Source organism: Centruroides sculpturatus, unplaced genomic scaffold, assembly GCF_000671375.1.
Source record: "Centruroides sculpturatus isolate CEXI.00-Female unplaced genomic scaffold, Cexi_2.0 scaffold569, whole genome shotgun sequence".
NCBI lineage: Eukaryota > Metazoa > Arthropoda > Arachnida > Scorpiones > Buthidae > Centruroides > Centruroides sculpturatus.
In genome coordinates, this window is record NW_019384810.1 from 60,106 (window position 1) to 83,013 (window position 22,908).

At 25.4% G+C, this 22,908-nt stretch overlaps 1 protein-coding gene across 1 annotated transcript in view; it reads left to right on the plus strand.

Moving 5' to 3' along the window:
• The window catches only part of LOC111629771, a gene marked incomplete at its 5' end in the record, with an annotated part of 39,242 nt that overhangs the window by 14,906 nt on the left and 1,428 nt on the right, over positions 1 to 22,908 (plus strand). The gene's annotated exons all lie outside the window — the stretch shown is intronic.

The following is a 22,908-nucleotide window of genomic DNA, read 5'->3' on the forward strand; positions in this document are numbered from 1 at the left end:
AATTTTAAATTGACAAGTTCTTTACGAATAATAAATTATGTCTATAGAAGTTTTATAAGTTTACAAGTTTCCTGACTTTATAATTTAATTTACAGTTGGGAATTGAAGGTATTATTATACATGAGAATTTGAATAAAGTCTTTAAATCTCATTAAATTCTACATATATTTTATTAAAATATTAGTTTAATCTTATTGTAAACAGCTATTTAAAGTTTATATTATTATTATTATTATTATTATTATTATCATCATGGAATAAAATCATTAATTATAAACTGAAAAAAGTTTATAAGATACATTTTTTTTATCGAATTTTAATGTATAATATGGTTTTTAAACTATTTATTTAAACATTTATTATTTATTTCAATTTATAGTAAACTGGAATCGCACGCTGTCGAATGTATTTTCGGTTTTAAGCATGTTTTTTTAACATAGAAAATTTCTTCGTTTCGAAGAATTTTTTCGGTTTAGGCAAGTTTTTATTTTATTCAGGTTCCGTTTTGGACATATTTTACTGCATTTATAAATTAATTAACTATAACAACATACAGTAAAACCTGTATACGCCGGAATCGTACGATACCGAATATTTTTTCTGATTTGTCCATTTTTGACAGGTTTTTAAAAAACAAAATCGCTCTATTCCGAATAATTTTTCCTGCTTAAGCAGGTTTCTGTTGCAGATGGTTTCACTGTATGAATTATTTTCCTTAATCGAGTAATCGTAATTTGTAAGTTAATAATTAAAAAATTAATCATAATTAGCTTGTAAATTTTATTTAAAATTTTATGTAAACCTTATTAATAATTAACAAGAAAGCTTTAAAGTTTATTTTATCATTAAAATATAACTTAATTAACATAATTGAATGTTAAGTTAATTAAATTTTAAAGATAAATTTGTATAAAATATTTTTAAAATATTTAAAAATTTAATATTAAAAATAAAAATCAAATTATAAAACTTAGTTTAAAATTCTAAACGTAGTAAATAATTTAAAAGTTTCTCATTTTATAAGAAAAAAATTATATGAAAAAATTTACATAATTCTCTATCAAAATAAAATTAAAATACTTTTTAAATTAAAATAAAATTTATAAGTTTTAAGATTGTAAAACAATTTAAAATAAAATAAAACGAATTTCAGATTTATAAATCTTTTAATTCCAAAATTTGAATTTAAAAATAAAATAAAATAGATTTTAAAAACTTACACTAAAGGGGAATTAGTTAGATGAAGTTGAATATAACATCTGAATTAAATCAGAAATTTTATTTATTTTTTAAAATAAAATTATTAAATAAGTAATTATAATTAATAAACAACGTTTTAAGTTTATCTAAAAACAATTTTGAAGGGAATAATTATAAAAATATTTTTAAGAAATTGTTTATTAACATAATTGCTATTTGGTTATTCATTTTTACATCCAAATCATTGTCGTGTGAGTAGGATATTCCTTGCTTTATAACTTAAGTTCTTATCAAAATTTTATGCAAATCACCAACTTAAACAAAATAAAACATAATGGATATAATAACGAAAGTATTTTCTAGTGAAAAAAGAAAATAATAATAAAAATTTTGTGGATAATCATTAATAAGAATTGGCCTTCTTTCTTACATAATTTCCCTTGGGGTGCGTTGGGATCTATTCAACCTAAACTCATAATGAAATTCATGAACGTTTTACACCCTATGACGACTTTTTACTAGATATATCGATTGTAAAATGTTGAGAAAACTTTCCTGGTCTTTATCCACGAACAAGAATAAATGGTTTACTTTACTAATAACTTCTACATTTTTAACTTTCTTCGTGTGTTAAACCACTTTTATATGGAAGAAAAATGGTTAAAATTTATCTACAAATGGTCCTTTCCTAGTTTACTAAGCTTATGACCACTAAAATTGCTAGGAAGTTTGAGTATATGTGGCCAAATGTTTGGATAATAAAACATGCTCTACCTAGCAAGTTGTTTATTCTTGTAGATGTTCAAGATCGCTTAATGAATCGGGTCACGTTAAGTCTGTAATCAAACACAACTTGCAATTAGCAATAAACAGGAAGATTGGTTCTCCAAAATCTCTTACTATACACCCTTGCAGTGTTCTTGTCTTGTATTAATCTTAGTTGAATGGTGTCAATGCTAATAGTAATGAATAGCATAAACGAATAACGAAATTACGTTCCTACTTAAAATTCTACAGAAATCTGTTTTCCAGTTGTTAAAATAACGTCTAAGCAACATATATTAATTAAAAAATGTGTTAATATTTTACTAAATTATGTATTTTCACAATTAAATTACGACACAATTAACTTCTGAAAATAAAATTATAAGTTTAATCAAATTAAAAACTAGTACCTAATTAATTATTAAATTATGGAAATAAAAAGGAATTAAACGACAATTTTAATTGCTCACATTAAAAATTTATTAAATTAATATGATAACTTAAATGCCAGATTCAAACGGAACGAATTTAAACCAATTAGCGAGCGAAATGTAAAAATATTAAAAAAGTAACCAATCATGTCTCGATAAATTTTATTACTCGTTTCAACAGTAGAAACGAGAAATGTGACAGCCAATCAAAGCTCATTATTAGTTATGAATATGTTAACTATTAACCAATAAGGGCAAAGGAGATTATTTAAGTAAAGAAAATAAACTGATTATAATTTATTCACAAAAATCTCGTAAAGACGATTAATTAAGCGTTAATTAAATAAATTTTGAATGCGATTAAATTTATTAAAAAACAAGAGATTTTAAATGTTAATTAAACATTTTTAAATTAAGCTATTTTCCTTGTAACAATTTTATATAATTATTTATGAATGTGTTGAGTTTTGAGTAGAATCAAAATTAATATGGAGATGGATGAGAAGCTGCAAACGACGCATGTAACCAAAATAGATGTAATCAATCATATCTGACATATTTCGTTACTGATAAGGTGATTAGGGATGTCCTAGATCTATGTTTATATATATATATATTTAATATAAAGTATAATATAATTTCAAAATTACTATCCAAAAAATATTATTATTATTCTTAAAATTTAGCAAAATTAATCATTAAATCAACCAATACAACAATTAATCAATCAGCACTCAAATTTTAAATTTAAAGTTCAAAATTCGAATGCTGATTGGTTGATTGCTATTTTTCGACAATTTTAAACTAAAATAAACATTAAATTGATTCATATATATTTTTAAAATTTTATTAAATGATTCATAAATTTATAAATTAAAAAAACCCATATATAGTTTTTCCTTAAAATTTATTAAAATGTCGTTAATTCGGTATTGTTAAAATGACGTAATAATAATGATTTTTTAGTTTAGATGTAACATAATTTACGTCACGCGGGTTGGCTGATTTAAATCTTGATTGGAAATTTAAATTCAAATATGAATATGATTGATTCATTGTTATTTTTATAATTTTTTAAACTTAAAAATACTCTATTGTTTGTACTGTACTGTACGCGCTCGTTTTAAAATGGTATGAAACGGTTTTAAAATAAAATTATTAAATAAGTAATTATAATTAATAAACAACGTTTTAAGTTTATCTAAAAACAATTTTGAAGGGAATAATTATAAAAATATTTTTAAGAAATTGTTTATTAACATAATTGCTATTTGGTTATTCATTTTTACATCCAAATCATTGTCGTGTGAGTAGGATATTCCTTGCTTTATAACTTAAGTTCTTATCAAAATTTTATGCAAATCACCAACTTAAACAAAATAAAACATAATGGATATAATAACGAAAGTATTTTCTAGTGAAAAAAGAAAATAATAATAAAAATTTTGTGGATAATCATTAATAAGAATTGGCCTTCTTTCTTACATAATTTCCCTTGGGGTGCGTTGGGATCTATTCAACCTAAACTCATAATGAAATTCATGAACGTTTTACACCCTATGACGACTTTTTACTAGATATATCGATTGTAAAATGTTGAGAAAACTTTCCTGGTCTTTATCCACGAACAAGAATAAATGGTTTACTTTACTAATAACTTCTACATTTTTAACTTTCTTCGTGTGTTAAACCACTTTTATATGGAAGAAAAATGGTTAAAATTTATCTACAAATGGTCCTTTCCTAGTTTACTAAGCTTATGACCACTAAAATTGCTAGGAAGTTTGAGTATATGTGGCCAAATGTTTGGATAATAAAACATGCTCTACCTAGCAAGTTGTTTATTCTTGTAGATGTTCAAGATCGCTTAATGAATCGGGTCACGTTAAGTCTGTAATCAAACACAACTTGCAATTAGCAATAAACAGGAAGATTGGTTCTCCAAAATCTCTTACTATACACCCTTGCAGTGTTCTTGTCTTGTATTAATCTTAGTTGAATGGTGTCAATGCTAATAGTAATGAATAGCATAAACGAATAACGAAATTACGTTCCTACTTAAAATTCTACAGAAATCTGTTTTCCAGTTGTTAAAATAACGTCTAAGCAACATATATTAATTAAAAAATGTGTTAATATTTTACTAAATTATGTATTTTCACAATTAAATTACGACACAATTAACTTCTGAAAATAAAATTATAAGTTTAATCAAATTAAAAACTAGTACCTAATTAATTATTAAATTATGGAAATAAAAAGGAATTAAACGACAATTTTAATTGCTCACATTAAAAATTTATTAAATTAATATGATAACTTAAATGCCAGATTCAAACGGAACGAATTTAAACCAATTAGCGAGCGAAATGTAAAAATATTAAAAAAGTAACCAATCATGTCTCGATAAATTTTATTACTCGTTTCAACAGTAGAAACGAGAAATGTGACAGCCAATCAAAGCTCATTATTAGTTATGAATATGTTAACTATTAACCAATAAGGGCAAAGGAGATTATTTAAGTAAAGAAAATAAACTGATTATAATTTATTCACAAAAATCTCGTAAAGACGATTAATTAAGCGTTAATTAAATAAATTTTGAATGCGATTAAATTTATTAAAAAACAAGAGATTTTAAATGTTAATTAAACATTTTTAAATTAAGCTATTTTCCTTGTAACAATTTTATATAATTATTTATGAATGTGTTGAGTTTTGAGTAGAATCAAAATTAATATGGAGATGGATGAGAAGCTGCAAACGACGCATGTAACCAAAATAGATGTAATCAATCATATCTGACATATTTCGTTACTGATAAGGTGATTAGGGATGTCCTAGATCTATGTTTATATATATATATATTTAATATAAAGTATAATATAATTTCAAAATTACTATCCAAAAAATATTATTANTTTAATTATTTCGTAAGTTTTACGAAACAATACATGTTTTAAAATATATTTAAATTTAAACAGTTTATAATTAAAGTCGTTTTAACCGTTTTTAATTGTTATAAATACTGTAAAATAATTTTTAAATTTTTAATAAACGTTGTATGTGAACTGTTAACAGTAATTTTGATTGATTTAAACACTTAAAGATATAAAAATCTTCAAATAATTTTGTAGTTTAGTTGAGTCGAAATCATAACAGAAACAATTTCGACTGTAATCGCTTTGGATATAAACAACTTGCAACCAATTTTCTAAGTTGAAATCACTTCATTTGTAATTGTTACAGGCAAAAGTTACAAGCAATTTTGTTAGAGAGTTGATATAAATTTATAACTAATAACTGATTAAGTTATATTTTCTCATTTCTTCACATTTAGTTCAATTTGTAAAAATAAATGTATATTTATTGTTATTTTCCGGCATCTCAATTGATTTTACTTATAATTTTTCGTATTTAAATGGTATATAATTAGTTTTGAGTATTTAACGTATGGAATGCAGGCTAATTTATGAAGAAGATTTTTAAAATTTATAAATAATTAAATTAAATTTGTTTTAATTGTCTGTAGATTAATATAGGCCAAGATTTCAATTTTAAACTACTCACATCGTTAATTAATACTTAAAAAATTATTTTGGAATACCGACTGGCACGGTACCGAATACTTTTTCCGGTTTGGCAAGTATCCGTTTTGTACAGATTTTTTTAACACGAAGATTTCTGCGTTCTGAAGAACTTGTCCCGTTTAAGCAGGTTTCCATTTATTAAGGCTCCATTTTGAACACTGTAGTACTGTATTTTACAATAATTACAACTATTTTATTAAAATATATTTAAAAACATGTATTGTTACGTAAAATTTACGCAATAATTGAATTATTTAGCTTCGATTTCATTGGAGGATATTTTTAAAATTTTTTGTTACGTAACAATTAAATCTTTAAATATATTTCAATTAAAATACTATATTTATACGTTATGTAACAATGAAAATTTACCTTATTTAACTATTTAAGGAGCAATTTTCATTGTTTTGGGCTTTCTAAAATTAAATTTTAAATGTTTACTTTATTTAGATAATTTGTTTTTATGATGATAAATTCAAAAATTTGTGTTTATAACAGCCAATTTTTATCTATTAAAATATATCAAATAAATAAACAAACTGGTAGAAAATATAAATTAAAATTCTGCTTATTCTTTGTAATTAATTATTTATCTTAAGTGAAATTAAATGTTTAATAACAATTAAAAGTAAAGCAATAGCAAAAATATGTTTATTCTTTAAATTAGCAATTAAATTGTCGATTTATTTTTTGAAATTAATTCCTTTAAACAACGATTAAAATCGCTTAATAATTAAGCTTCCAGTACAATTACTTTACAAACTCTGTTTAATTTTCACAAATTGTTTCGGAACAATTAATTTATCAAGTAAAAAATCAGTTTACATATGGGACAATCATTGTTTGAAGCTCGTTTTATCTATTTTAAGCTAGATAACACGTGCCAAAACCGCAACCCTGTTAAATTTATATGAGATAAGTTAGTGTACTTAAACGAATTAACACAGAAAGTGCAACTTTTAAAAATTTAAAGTATGATTAAATTAATTTTAAACTTCTAAATTACTTAATAATACAACAATATAATGAAATTATAATATTCTAAAATAGTTATAAAGCACAACAAATAATTTTATAACAATGTTATTGTGTTGTAAATAAGGAAACATAATAAATGGTAGAGTAGCATGAAATTCAAAACGTACGATATATATTGGCCCTTACAATAGCATTAATTACTGTTAGAGGAGCATGAAATTTAATAATTAAACATAACTACATTATGATCTATATCGTTATTTAAGGTTAAATTATGCTACAATAATATTAAATTTAAGTTTCACTCGAATTAAATCACGATGTATTACCGGTTAGTTAAGGGAATTTTAAGATTGTTTTGATTAATTCGTAAGGAAAATCAATTTATTTAAAGTATTCCAGCGTGGAACGACAGAGTGGATTTTACAAATAGATAAATATAGGGTTTATGACGTGGAATATCAAGAGATAATCTAAAGAATAGGTGAAAATGATGCTAAATGTAAGGATGTGGATAAGTGATGTTACTCCATGATGCCGCACAGGAAATGATTATAAAAAAATCCATTTAAAAAAAATAATTCCTTGTCTAATCTATAGATAAAAATCTACTTTCAATTGTATACGTTACGCAGTGAAGAATAAAATGAAGCAGATGTGATGTCACGATAAAATTTTGTATAGCAATCGGAAACTGATTGTGATATAGTAAATCAGGATAAAGACCATCCTTTGCCTGCTTTGGGATTTAGTGGTGTGTATCGTGTAGTTAATGGGTCGTTTCCTAACTCCTATTAATTTTACACCATACATTTTACTGATGTGCGGTCGAGTGAATTAATTAATCCACTGTAAGTATTACAACTTTGTTACTTTAATATACTCCAGGTATTAAAATAAAGTAAAAATAGGTATTTAAACTACAAGTTAAGAACGTTCGAAAATTTATATATTGACATTCAAACGGTTTCAATCTTCAAATGTTCATATATATATTTTTCCCCATAATATGTGTAATTTAATGAAGAAATTCGGTTGTTTCCTTGCTTATCTACGTCGTAACGATAATGGTAGATGCATGTGACGATGATACACGTGCTTATCATGTGATATATTTATATGATGATGCACGTGTTTATCTAGGAAATAGTGATGATTCCACATGGATATAATGATGATTGTGCTAGCAATTGAACGTATTATAGATGATAATTATATGTTGAATTAGTAAAACTCGATTTAATTTAACCAAGTAATTGGATGATGTGAATTATGACGAGATGATCTTGATGATAAGTGGAAGGTATTGAGATTGATCTTCTACAGTACTGTACAGTATAGTATATCAACAACATTTGAAGAATACAAAATCAATAAATTGAATTGCTATAAATTTTTAAATGTGAGGCATCAGAAAAATACAATTTCTTAATATATTTTAAAAGAATTTAATATAAAAATTGTAATTTCTGTAATGCATTTGTAATGCATTGGTTTTGCATAAAAATGCTTAATCGTCCCAATTATATATATTAAAAGCATAACAATTACAGGTATTATGCAATTTTATATAGTTAAATATTAATTAAAATGTTGACTTTTTAAAGCTTTTATGTAATTATATTATAAATTTTATCGAAACCTGATTAAATTTTAAGTATACAAACAATAAAAATTTGATTGTGTCGATTATGATTAAAGCAATCAAATTTTAATGTAACTCCTCCCACTTATACTTCTTTAGCTAATCATTGGTTTAAGAAACTATGATTTAAACAACCATCTTTGATATGTTCAGTTTATCTTGAATATTCAGCAGTGAACTGCTTATGTTTACCGTAAATTTTCTGTGTAATTTTGCAAAAATTTAATCAATAGGATGACGAATTATTAAAACTACAAACATTAATTTTATAAATAATAGATAATATCTTCTGAAATACGAGAAGTAAACAAACTGGAAACTTTTAATATGATTAGTTTAAAAAGTTGTATAGTCTAGATAAAACTCCTCCTATTTTCACTTCATTGGTTTAAAGAAATTATTTTAAACAATCATTAAAATCATTCAACTATCTTATACTCTCAGCAGTAAACCGCCTATATGTATAGTAAATTTTTAACGCAATTTTATGTCTTTCACGGTTAAAAAATTATATTTTAACCACAAATCATTTTGTTCTTGTTATTTAATGTTAAATAAATGCAACAATAAAAATAAATGAATGGATAAAACTTCATTAATTTTTACTTAACATGTTAACAAAGCCTCGAATAGTACTGTACTAACAAAACTGTTAAGTTGTTTATTGAAATTGCAATTTATTTAATTAAATTTTTACAAATTAACAGACTGAAATTTAATTTTATAACCGAATAAAAATACATTTTACCCATGACACAATGACAATTAAAAAAGGCAGAATTTTCATTAAAAATACAATATTTACATAGTAAAATATATTAAATTAACATTTATTTATTTAAAAATAATGTGAATGATAATATAAGAAACTAAAACAAAAGTATAAAATCAATAAAAAGAAAAGCGTTAACGCATTAAGTTATCAGTCTGTTATCAATTTTAAAAAGATAAATTGAAGATTTCGACTTAAATTTTGTATAAAAACACCATAAAATTATATAAAAATCAATGATAAACAGCTATATTTATCATTAATTCTTTTATCTAACAATATTTGTCATTAACATATTTAAGTTTCGTTAATTTCTGTGCTGAGATTACTTGCCAGTAATTAATTTTACGATCGTAAACTCTAGTAAATTGTATACCAAACACAAAGCTCGTATGTATACGCACGTATACAGATACAAAATAAATATAACCTATATAAAATGAGAGCGAAGTAAAGGATTTACTCATCGTGTAACGCATTAAACGAAAATTAGTTTTAATAGTTTTATAACACAACATTAATTGAAAAATAATGTATATTAAACAACTTAGTAATTATATTATCAAAGCGTTTATATATATTTACAGTTTTCTCCATCTGTTTCTGATTGTTAATCAAACATAAACGTTAAATCCTTTGTTTAAAATTTGAGGAATATGATAGAAGTTAATGAACCACAGGATGTAATTAAATATCAACAGAAATTTTGTTTACAAACGGATGAAAAATTGTTTACGATAAACACAACAAAGTAATAAACTCTAAACTCCAAAGGAACCAATCAAGTTTTTGGTTACAAGCTTCCTATACTTAATCATGTATACACAAACTAATCTTAAAATGAATAACTTTTAATTAAAAGTGAAACGAATAAATTGAATCCATAGAATATTTTTAATTATTTTCTTTAAAAATAAAGGAATTAATCTTTCCTCTTTACATTTATACAAGTCAATTTGATTAAATTAAAGTATTCTTTCTGTTAAAAGAACTATTGGGCATATCTCAATTAAATTTACTATGCACATCGTTCTGAAGTACATATTTTCGATTTTTGAGAAAAAAGTTTTACTTCAAAATTCAGCCACCAGGGCAAAATTTGACGCTGCTTGTCCTCTTAATGAAAAGATTACGTACGTTTTCTACAAATTTCGGATATAAAAGGCGTTGCAAAACTGCATAAATTCGGTAAAAACATACTCAATTTGCATATTACACGTGTGGAAAGTAGCGCCAAATTTTGCTCTGGGGACTGAATTTTGAATAAAATTTTTTCGACAGTCGAAACTGCATAGGCAGGACAATATGTATAGCAAATTGTGTTTGTTTCATACTTAATTAATTATATCATATTTATTTTGTTTAAGGAATAAATATTAACTTAATATATAATATATATAAGTATAGGCTAATTAAATATTTTTATTCGCCATCGTTCATTGATGCTTAGAAGAATTTTTCTCTTTTATGTTGAAAGTTTTAACTGCATTAAACTTTGGAAAACAACTAAATATTCTTTAAAATTATTTTTAGATAATAATTAATATTATCTAAAAATTTTCATTAAAATAAGTAAATAAACATGTATTGAAAATTGTTTTGCTGTCGTTTACAAGAAACTATTCATGTTTGTAAATGTTATAATCGATGTTATCATAATTCCTGCTTCTATAGAATTTTCTGATAATTTCCAGAGGTTCGAAGTTTATTTTTCACTATTTATTTTGCATGAACACCGATAGTTGCCCCGGTTTCTTTACGTTTGTAACACTTAAATAAGAGCAGTTTCCGCAGAAAGTCCTTCAAGGAGGCACCCACCCCCTTGGCACATCGCCCCAGTGTTGCATTGCTTCATCTCATTAATTGCCATTACATTTTTTTGAAAGAAAAATATCCTACATTTTTAGCATAAGAAGAGTTTTTCAGACAGAGGGAATAATTCACTGACTAATAAATTAGCATCTTAACTTTTTATCTGGGTTATAAAAGGAAGATACTTAAGATGAATTCAGAAATTTAGTCCATTTTCCTTGAATCATTATAAAGTTTTACGTAACTTATCTGGTAATATTTGAGAAGATTCAATCGTCTTACGTATCAATAAATATTAATATGACTTCATAGAATCTCTTTTTATTCTCATTTTTTTAATGAAAATTCAAAAGTAGCACGAACTTCATTTTTCATTCAACTGAATAAATCTATTTTTCCCTCTCCATTACTTATTTTATTTACGATATATTTTATAAGCACGAAAACTATATGGAAAATTCTAAAGTATAAAATATGTAAATCAAATTTGCTAGTTTTTAGCCGACTTTACTGTACGTTTATAGGATAATTTTACTTTATATTTTATAATTTATAAGTTCTATAATATAATATTATAGAAGATTCTCTAGGATTGTGTTTTTGTATATATTATAATTGAAATATTCAAAGTTCTTTCGATGATATATTGCAACGTAAAACGATCCAAACGTGCCAAGACATAGATTTATACACTCTCTCACGGTACGTATCTCTGATTTAACAACAGAAAGTTTAATTTACAACAGGGAAAATGATTATTTATGATTTTTCTTTTCTACCAGTGGCAGTGGATAAAATTGGATAAAACCACTGAACACTTGTAGTTGTTGGTGGTTTCGCGAGCCGGCCACGTGAGGTTTTTCGTGTTTCTTCACGTGTCCAACATCTTATAGTGGCCAGTTTTTCTAAAAACCTCTCCAGGGAGGCACCACCACTTGGCAGATCGCCCTCGTGTTGCCTAATACCTACAATCTTCCTGAATACATAAAAAAATTACACTAAGAACTGTGTTTGTATTTAATTTTTATTCTGTATACATTTGTCATATCTTATTGTTTCTCTCAACAAATTGCTCTAAGTATTTATATAAATTATTATCCAAGACATGCTCCCATTCTCAGAATTCTTTATATACTCGAACTCTGCATCAAATGATAAATTTTTCATAATCACCTTTCGTCAACGAAATTCATCATTTAATAAAACTCTACAAACTACTCATTACTGTATAATTAAAATGGAATTTCGGATTATGATACATAATACATTTAAGAAAAGACCCTATCTAATTAAATTTAGAAGCGTAATTCCTTACCTGATGATAATCTAAGCTTTAAAAATTTATATTAATCCCTACGATTATCGTTCGCAAAATTCATCCCCTTTCCGAAAAAACTCTCTATTAATTATATTTTTATAAAATTAAAATTAATTGTGCTACATCAAATTAATTTTTATATACATAACTTGCTTCATTAAATTCTTAAAAGCCATTGAAAATTAATTTATTCATGGTTAAGTTACGTTGTGTTTCTGGATATTTAATTTTGTTCTCCTTTGCATGATGAAATATTTAAACTAAAATCGAATACAATTCTTGAGTTGAAGTGATGTTTTTCTAAAAATTGGCATAAAGTACAAGTTTTTTAAATATTAATCGATGCGTTTTCTGCGTTACGAAATTGTAAATGTTGGCATAAACTTAAAAGTAGTTTCCAGATTTCTACTCGAGAAATTTTATTCAAATGTTAGCGATAAACAAGTCTCTTAAGTTTCTTAAATTTCAAATGTCATTGCGCTGGTATAAATATCAAAATAATTTAGTAATGCTGTTCTTATCGTAATTATAAATCGACTTAACACGCAAACAAGTTAAAAGTGATAAAATTTAATTAGAAAATTGTGTATCGAATATCACGCACTTAGTAAATATTTTTAGAAAGTTTTTGACTTTCTAAAAATATATATAAATATTTTAACGAATTAAAATGGAATTTTACATATTTTCTTACTCACTCACCAGAGAGAATGGACAAAACAATGCTGGTCGCAGGTTCGCGCCTCACCACATGCAGTTTCCCGTGTTTTCTTCTGGTATTTAACACCTGTATAATGTCCAGTTTGACTTAGAAAAGCTTCTCGGGAGGAATCCCCCTTGGCAGATGGCCCGTATGTTACTTTACCTTATTCAACAAACCAAACAATCATTACAAATGTAATTTTTAATGATTTTTTTTGATTATTTTTCCTTTGTACTTAAAACTTTTTAATCTAGTATTTGAAAGGTTTGTTTAAAATTATAAAAGGCTGTGGTTTGATTATAAAAATACCTGGAAATGTCTATAAATGAACACAGACATAATAGTTAAAGATAAACTGACCTCCAGAATAATACGTCAATAGCAGAAGTGTGTTTGGTTTCATCTATCCAAAGAAATGTAACGTCACCACAAAAGGTATATGCTCTCTTATCCAAGTTGGTTACCAATTTATCATCTTGCTTAACTTCAAGGACATCGTTTTCTCGCTTTATCTCTGTTTTTTCGACCTTGTTGAATTGTTTGAATTGTTCTAGAGGCATTAAAAACTTGCCATATGCTCCAAATACGATGACAAAGAGTAATTTGCTGTTTTTATTTCCAGCAAGCTAGTAAATTTTAAGTATACTTACGTCTATATAAATTTATGAATATTAAATCACTTTCATATATGTTTATGCATTTAAGGTGCAGAAACTTATTTTCCGACTGAAGTATTCTATTTTTGTGTGTATTCGTATAGAAACGATTGCTGATAGCGAGAAGTGCAATGGTTATATTACATATTTAGATAGTTTGATTACAAAAATATTGTGGTAAATAGGAGTTCTGACCTATTTTTGAAGCGATNATGTAATATTTAAATATTTATGCACCAAGATAAGTATGGGATAGATGCCAAATGAGAAAAAATGGCAGAAGTTTATTTAATATGTGAATTTACTTTCATTATAATATATATGAGATATATAAATTCACGTTTAGTTATAAACTTTAGCAGCTTCGCTTCAAATAAAACGTCATCCTTTATTTATATAAATGCAGAAAATATGCGTTTTTTCATTTTTAAAAAATTTTTTATGCACATTCTTAAGTGAAAAATAAACTTATGTCATTAGTTTGGCTATTTAAACTACATTAATGACATCTTAACTGGTTAATTCGAATTTTTAAATTTTATCGTCTCTCGTTAATTGGTTGATTCGAATTGGTTTAAACTTTTGTTGTCACTGATCGGATAATATAATCTGCCCTTTATTGGCTTATTCAAATTTTTAAATTTTATCGGTCGTTGATTGGTTTTCAAGCTTTTTTAAAAATGTATTAGCCAATCAATGATTTTTTAAAAAATATCATTGATTGGCTAATACTTTTGTTCCTGGTTAGCTTATTTAAATTTTCAAAGTTTTTCTTTATTTTATTGGCTAATACAGTGTATTTTATTCTTGATTGGTTTTTAATTTTATTGTTATAGGCCTATATTTAAATTTGTATTTGGTAATATAAAATATATTTTTAATATTAAATGAAATGAATAATAAATATTATTTTTGGAATTATCTCCAAAAAATTGTGAATAATGTATATAAAAATAATTTATTGTAATCCTATATCAGAATATATCCAGTGAGGTAAACAATGCAATTTTTCGACGAAGTTTCGGTAATTGTACTGTAGTTGTTATTTTCGATATTTACCAAAAGACAGCATTAAAGATAATATGATTTTTAGGGGTAATGGCACAAACGAAACAGGACGATAACTTGAACATAATACCAAATATATATTGGGCAGATGTAGATATACCATGTCATTATATCCTGTAAATCGAAATGTAAGATGATGTGAATCGTATAGCATGTAGAAGCTTTTTATACTAGTCTTTTATCATTTTACTTGGATATTTTCACTTAAATAAATAAATAATGGATAAAAATAGCTAAAAAAAAATTCATTTCCAGATGTAAAAATTTTAAATTTTATATAAGAAATTTAGAAAATTTTAACTTTACATTAATGTTTCGTAATTGGCTACTTTCAAACATCAATTTAAAATAACCAATAAGACATTAATGACGTTTCTAACTACTTCCTATTGGTATATTCGTTTTTCTTTTTACAAATATACAAAACAATTCGACCAATAATCGTTTAATTTTTTTAAATTTAAAATTCATTCGACTCGAAATTGATGACGTTAATTTCAATTGTTCTCGATTGGTCAATTAGAATTCTTTTAAATTTATCCTTCTTTGATTGGTCGATTCGTTTTGTTATTTATTAAATTCAAAATTTATCGCGAAATAGTTGAATTTTTTTCTAAAAAATGCGAGATATTTATTTTATTAATGATGATGAAGTAGAATAATGCAGAAGCAATAAAGATAATTTAGAAAAATATTTAAAAAAAAAAAACGGGAAATCGATTTACAATTTAACATTAAATACACGGAGAGAGGGAAAGAGGGGATGGAAATAGGGAGGTAAAATAGCAATAGAGACAAAGCAATATGAAAGATTGATGTTAAAATAGCACATTTATTGACAATTCTAAGGAAGAGTAATGATTAGGTGATACATTTAAAATTCACTACATTGGTCCTAACATATGGCAATATCATGTTACTTGACTGCATTACTACTAAAGTAGGCAGTAAAATCAACTTAATTCTATCTGTTGATGGCTATTAAGTGTATAATACAACGATTTCTATGTTATTCTTTTATTTAATTTTATAAAAATACAACGATTTCCTTTCCAAAAAGAGTATTTCCATAGTCTTTAATGATTACTACTTAGCGTAGGATGAATATTAATTTTGTTAATGTAGTAGAAATATTATCGATGTTACTACATTAATAAAATTAAAAATCCTGTATTATAGGTTAAAAACTTATTAATAATAATATTATTATTATCATCATTGGATAATTGAGAAGCTTGGAAGTTTTGTTACTGGAGTAGCATACGATGAGTAATTTAATTATCTTCGATAAAAATCAATGCTACTCTAATAGCATTAACTCAACAATAGAGGTAAATTGTTAAAGTAGCTTCGATAGTCTAACGTAATACTGTTAAAATAATAAAAGTACTGCATCTTGATTCGATAAATGATAAAAATAAGTGTGAGTGGGGCAAGATGACGAGGTTTTTGATCCACATAATCAAGTTAAAAAGCCTAATTAGGCCCAGATGGAGAGGAATCATAATGTAAATACTAATAATCAGAGCCTTGAGAGGGCGATGCAGACAAAAATGTGAGTCATCACCCATTTTCAAAAAACTCAGAGATTGCGTAGATTATTTTAAACTGAAAACTTGGGCCTCTTGAGTCCAGACTCGAATGCACCAATTAAGCCTGGACAGAGAGCAATCAGCATTCGGGCCTGAGCTCAGAGGGGCCTAAATTTCTGTTTAAATAATTCGTGCATTTTTCAGGTTTTTGGAAAGGAATAATGCACATTTTTTTATGACATGCCCACATTTTCGTATGACATGCCCCTCTCAAGTTCCCGATTATAAATATTTATTCTGTCTCTTCTCTATCTAGGCTTAATTGATGCATTCGGGCCTAGACACAGAAGTGTCTAATTTTTATTCTAAATTAATTCATGTATATCTGAGGTTTTTGGAAATGGGTGATGCCCCACATGTTTGTCTGACATGTCTCTATTTTCACTTCTCTCAAAGCCTTTATTATAAATATTTATTTATTGATTCTTTCTTGATGTGGGCTTAATTAGTGCATTCGGGCCTGGACTCAGAGGGGTTTAAATTTCAGTTTTAAAAAAATTCATATATTTGTGTGGGATTTTGGAAAAGGATTATATCCCGCATTTTTCTCTGACATGCCTTTCTCAAGGCCCTGATTATAAATATTTATTCTATTAGTGATAAATATAATAAATTCTACGTTATTCAGGGGTTTGTAAAGAAAACTGAAAGTAACATTTCCACTCGAAGTGGAACAAAATGACAAATGTGTTGATTATTGATTTTTTGACCAATTGTGAAAGTATCCAACTAGCAGGGCTATTTACCTCTTGGATTCGTAAAGACCCCACAAAAATTTAATCTTTTATTAGTTTTCTTAATTAAAGTATATTTGTATATTTTTGTGGAATTTGGAATAGGACAAGGGCCAAAATTTGTGATTAATTTAATTCTCTTAGGGCCATTATTATAATTTAATAAGTTCTAAGATTATTCATCACTTTATGAAGAAAATGAAGAGTAATATTTTTCTTTCTAGCTCAAAGAGGGGCAAGATGACGAATGTATTTATTCAGAATGAGAGGAATCAGGATTATTCCTGTCCTGATGTGGAAAGGCTTCAAACTTTAGCCTTTTGTTAGTTTCATTTGTTTAATTTTTATATTTTAATGAAATTTTAAGTTGAGTATGGCTTACATATGTGACTAGTGTGGGCCTTTTTGACCAACATTTAAGGTCCTAGATATAAATAGTCTATTTATTAATCAATGCAGTATATTTTAAGATTATTTATTACTTTATGAAGAAAATTAAGGACTTTTGTTTCTAGCTGAAAGAGGGGCAAGATAACGAATGCATCGATTAATTCAGAATGAGAGGAACCATGACTATTCCTGTTCTATATATATAGAAAAGCCCCAAAACTTAGCCTTTTATTGTCGTAATTTACATGTTTTTATGGCATTCGAGTGGAACAGGGCGCTATACTTCTCACTAGTGTGGGCCTTGTCACTCTGGTTATAAATATTTATTAATTAATGCAGTAAATTCTAAAGTTATTCATCACTCTATAAAGAGAATTACAATTAATATTTCCTATTTTTAACTCAAAGAAAGGCAAGATAACGAATGTATCCTGTACTAAATCGTGTATCAAAGTTATTATAATTTGATTAATTCCCATATCACTCTGTATTCATTATGCATATTATCAATGATTAATCTATACACTAATTACCTGGAACAGATCAATGTATTATTTGAATCCTAATTAATTTGGAATTAAATTTATTTATTTTTTAGATAATAGATGAAAAGCGGCGCATCCACCGCTTTCTATGACGGCACGCTACTGAACATCATCTATTTGTCTGTTCCAGCGCAGATTATCACCAAAAGTTATTCCTAAAAACGTGATAGCGTTTACTCTTTCTATGTTGTTATCAGTTATTCTGATTTTTAGGTGGTCGAAGTTTACTTTTTTGTTTCTATTGGCAAAACAGAGAAGTTTTGTCTTGTTTTTATTAATTGCCAACCTATTATTTTCCATATCATTGTTTAATGTTTTTNTTCGAAATTTTACCCATTTATGTGAATTATCAATATGAGATTATCAGAAGATAACGTTTCTATCCCATTAAATAAAGAATAGGTTAAGGGAATTTTTCATTTTTTTACTTGATTACCTTTCGTGTCCTCTCCAATTTATGTATTTTATTGTAATTTACATTCATATAAACATGATTTATATATAAATATGCTGATTGCTACATTCTATAGCCCGAGAGCACGATATGAATAAACTGATTATCTACCTAGAACATGATTTACATCCCTTATACATGATTGATTTAGAGTATGTATGCACATAAATTAATGTCAGGAGATAAATTAATACAGTCTTTTAGTTACTATAGCAGGTTGCATACAGTTTCCTAAAGTTAGAGTGTAGAAAACACAAAATAAAATGTTACTGTAAGAATATTTGTTGGATTTTCATTGATTGTACAGTACATGTTTTATTGATTATACATGAGATATTTTACGTGTTTATGAACGTGAATTGGTACCAGAACACAGTAAATTCTTAGTATATGCCATCAAAGTAGTGTGTGCTACAGTATAGAGAATAAATAGTATATATTGTGTTATACACATTGATTTTACATGCTTATGCATGTAAATTCTTGGCAGAACATAATTTAATATAGTCCTTTTACTGCTATGTTAGAATCTATGTAGATTTGTAAAAATAAAGTAGAGGAAAACGACACGAAACACTACTATAAGAGCATTATCTGGATGTTTATGGGTTACACAGGATTGATTTTATATTTTAAGAACATAAAATAGTGTTAGAGGGTAAATTAATGCAGCCTTTTTGTTACTACTCGAATAAGAATCTTGAAGACGACAGCAAAAACAGTGTTACTATAAGGATATTGTTAGATATTTATCGATTACAGTCATTGATGTTACATGTACTGTACATGTAATTCGTTTTTATATAAAAACAAAGGAATATGTCAAATTAGAATGTAAAATACGAAGGAATTCTTCAGTTTAGGATGTAAAAACGAAGCAATATTTCAGATTAGAAAGTAGAAAACGAAGGAATATATCAAATCAGAGTATAAAAGAACGAAGTTTAATGCTACCACAAGAAGTATTTGTCTAACATTATTTATTTATTTATTTATTTTAAATTACATCCCAGTTATTAGTGTCAAATAACTCCTTAAGTAATGTAATGACTTTTGAGAATTTATTTATGACTCTCAATAATTATCTAGAGACACGACTCTCAGCATTCATCCACTCAGATCTTTTAATTAATTAGATTGCCACAGAAGTAGCCAAGCGTATCGAGCAGTCGAAGAGAACACAGCAATTTATTAAAAAAATAAGGGAAAAAATGTATATATATATATATATATGTATATATATTACAGAAAGAGAGATTACTTGTACAGCAACAAAAGCTACTTTAGTAATAAAAATAGAAGAGGGGGAGGTAAAAAAATTACTTAAGCATACCTCAGATAACATTAATCCTGTTTGTTAAGTGATTGTAGCAATAATTATATGAGATTTTTCATTATTTTCCTCTGCTATTATAGCAATAAACTATGCACCCCTGCTATGATTTGTTCTATTTAAATATTTGCTTAAGAACGAATGTTATTTTAATAGTATTTTGATTAAAAATTGAAATAAATCTCACGAAAATCTGGAAATTAATCCTATATTAATATAGACCATATTGATCTTAGAGCATTTATATTAAGCATAGGGCCTGTAGCATTGTTAATACAATGAGTCTATATCTTTCTATCTGGTATAGTATAGAATTAATATATTTACTTCTATATTGTACTATTTATAATTCTACTAGGATAAATTATGTTTAAAGTAATGCTCTTAAAGTAACTTTAAGAGTATAATTCAGATCAGCATCCATACAAAATAATGATGCAGATTATAGCATATAGATATAAATTGTTAAATTTTGAATTATTTGAGAAATTTTTCTTTACTGTAGCAGCATTCTTTATCGTTTCCATTAACTAAATCAATTAATTACTGAAAAAATGAATTATGTTGATGTATTCATTTAAAAAATAAAGGAGAAGGACAAATAAATTATCTCATTTAATAAAATAGTATCACAATGCTGCTATAGTAACAATGACTTTATTGTTGAAATTTTTAAAAGATTATTTAATGTTTTAATTAAGAATTTATATTTATTACTATAGAATATTTCAGTCATTTATCATTTACATTTTTCTCTAAATTAATTGAATAATTTTCCATTCTTAATTCATCAAAGATTTATTGTTGCTATAGTAACAATGGCAATAAAGATGTAAGAGGAAGGGGAAAAAATTAAAGAATTTATTAAAGAAAAATACAGAGATTAGAGAAAAAATTAGGGGGAAAATAGAAAATTTATTTGAGGATTATTGTAGAAGTTAGAGAAGAAAAATTAGAGAATGTTAGAGAAGTTATTAGAGAATACAGAGAAAGTAATAGAGAGAAGTACAGTAGAAATATAGAAAAAATAATTAGAGAATAGAAAAAAGTATTGAAATTAAAGAGAAAAGTTAGAGCAAATTAGCGAAATTACTTGAAAAATATTGTGAAAATTAAAAAAATAATAATAATAACGACAGAATATTAGAGAATGTGTTTATTAGAAAAAGATATAGGAAAAAAGAAAAAAGTGAAGAAAAAATATAATTAAAGAATAAAAAGAAAATAGAGTGAATAGAAAGAAAGTGCAAAAAATATTATAAAAAATTAGAGAATAGAAAAAATAGAGAAATTAGACAAAAATTTAGAAATTATTTGAATAATATCCTAAAAATTATAAAACAAAATGACAGAATATTACAGAGAGTTTATTAGAAAATAGGGATAAAAAATAGAGGAAAAAAGTAGAAGAAAATGAAGAAAAAATAATTATAAAACAAAATAATAGGGAAGAAAAAATGAATAAAATATAGTGAAAAATGCAGGAAAAATGGAAAAAATAATTAGAGAATAAAGGAATTAAAGCGAAAAAATTGGAGAAAATTAGCAAAACTATTTGAAAAATGCAAAAATTTGAGAAATACGTTGAAAAAATAATGATAAAATATAAAAATGAAAGAATATTAGAAAATAAAGAGAAAAAAACGCAGAAAATATACAAAAATAGTAAAAAAAACAAATAAATAAAAATAGAGAAATTAGAGGGGGGAAAAATTAAAGAAAAATTAGCGAATTTATTTGATAAATATTCTCAAAAATTAAAGTAAAGAAAAATTAGGAAAGAAAAAAAAAAAGAATTTTAAATTAGAGAAAATTACAGAAATCATTGAAAATTCATATTAATTATTTTTATTTACATTCTGAATTTTAATTATAAAAAGTGCATGTTTATTTTTAATTACTATTGCAATTTCATTAAATACATTTACTTAATTTTAATTATTTTTATGGAATTTATTTTATAAAGGTATTTTTATTAATGGTGTTTCATGTAATTTTTCAAATTATGTTATTTTAATGACATTTTTATAAAATAATGTGAAGTATATTTAATTAGAATAATTTTGTAATTAAATCTTCTATAAAATAACATTAATTTATGGTATTTCATTCAATTTTAATGTTATTTTGTAAAGAATTTTCATTATAATAATATTAAATGTAATATTATTATAATGATTTACCATTTTTTATGGTCTATTTTATGTAATTTAAGCCATATAAACGTATTTTTTGAGGGATGTTTAAAATAAAATACCATTAAAATCACATCTAAGTACCACAGAAATTGAAAAATAAGTGATTAATAATAACTTTAAAATAAATTAACAGGATACCACAGAGTAGAACGTCTCAACCTTTTTCACTCGCGAACCCCGACTCTTCTGTGTATAAGGTTTCTGTAGATTCGTGAACCACCGGTTGAGAAGTAATGCCATAGACAAAAAGCACAAATATTACTTTATGTAATGTTTTAAATTGAATTTTTTTATAAATCAATTAGTTACTTAATGATATTTTACAGAAGCTAATTATGGAAATTTTAATTATAGTTTTATTAATATTTAATTAAATTATTCTTATGGGCATATTTTTATGAATTATTTTAAAATATTATTTTTTATAAATATTTTACGTGTTTACAAAATTTGATATTGTCTGTTTACTTTATAATTTAATAAATATTTATAGATCTTTACCATTGTTTTAAGATTGTAAAATATTTAGAATTTTTAGATGTTTCTGATTGTTTTATCATCCGAATGATGCAAACTGTATAGTTGTTACAAAGGTAGATTTTCAGATGATGCAGACTGTGCACTTCCTACGAAGGTAGTTTCTAGGTTCTAGAGACTGTATAGTTGTTACAAAGGCAGCTTTTTAAGTTATGCAAACTGTGCACGATTGCTATAAGTATAGATT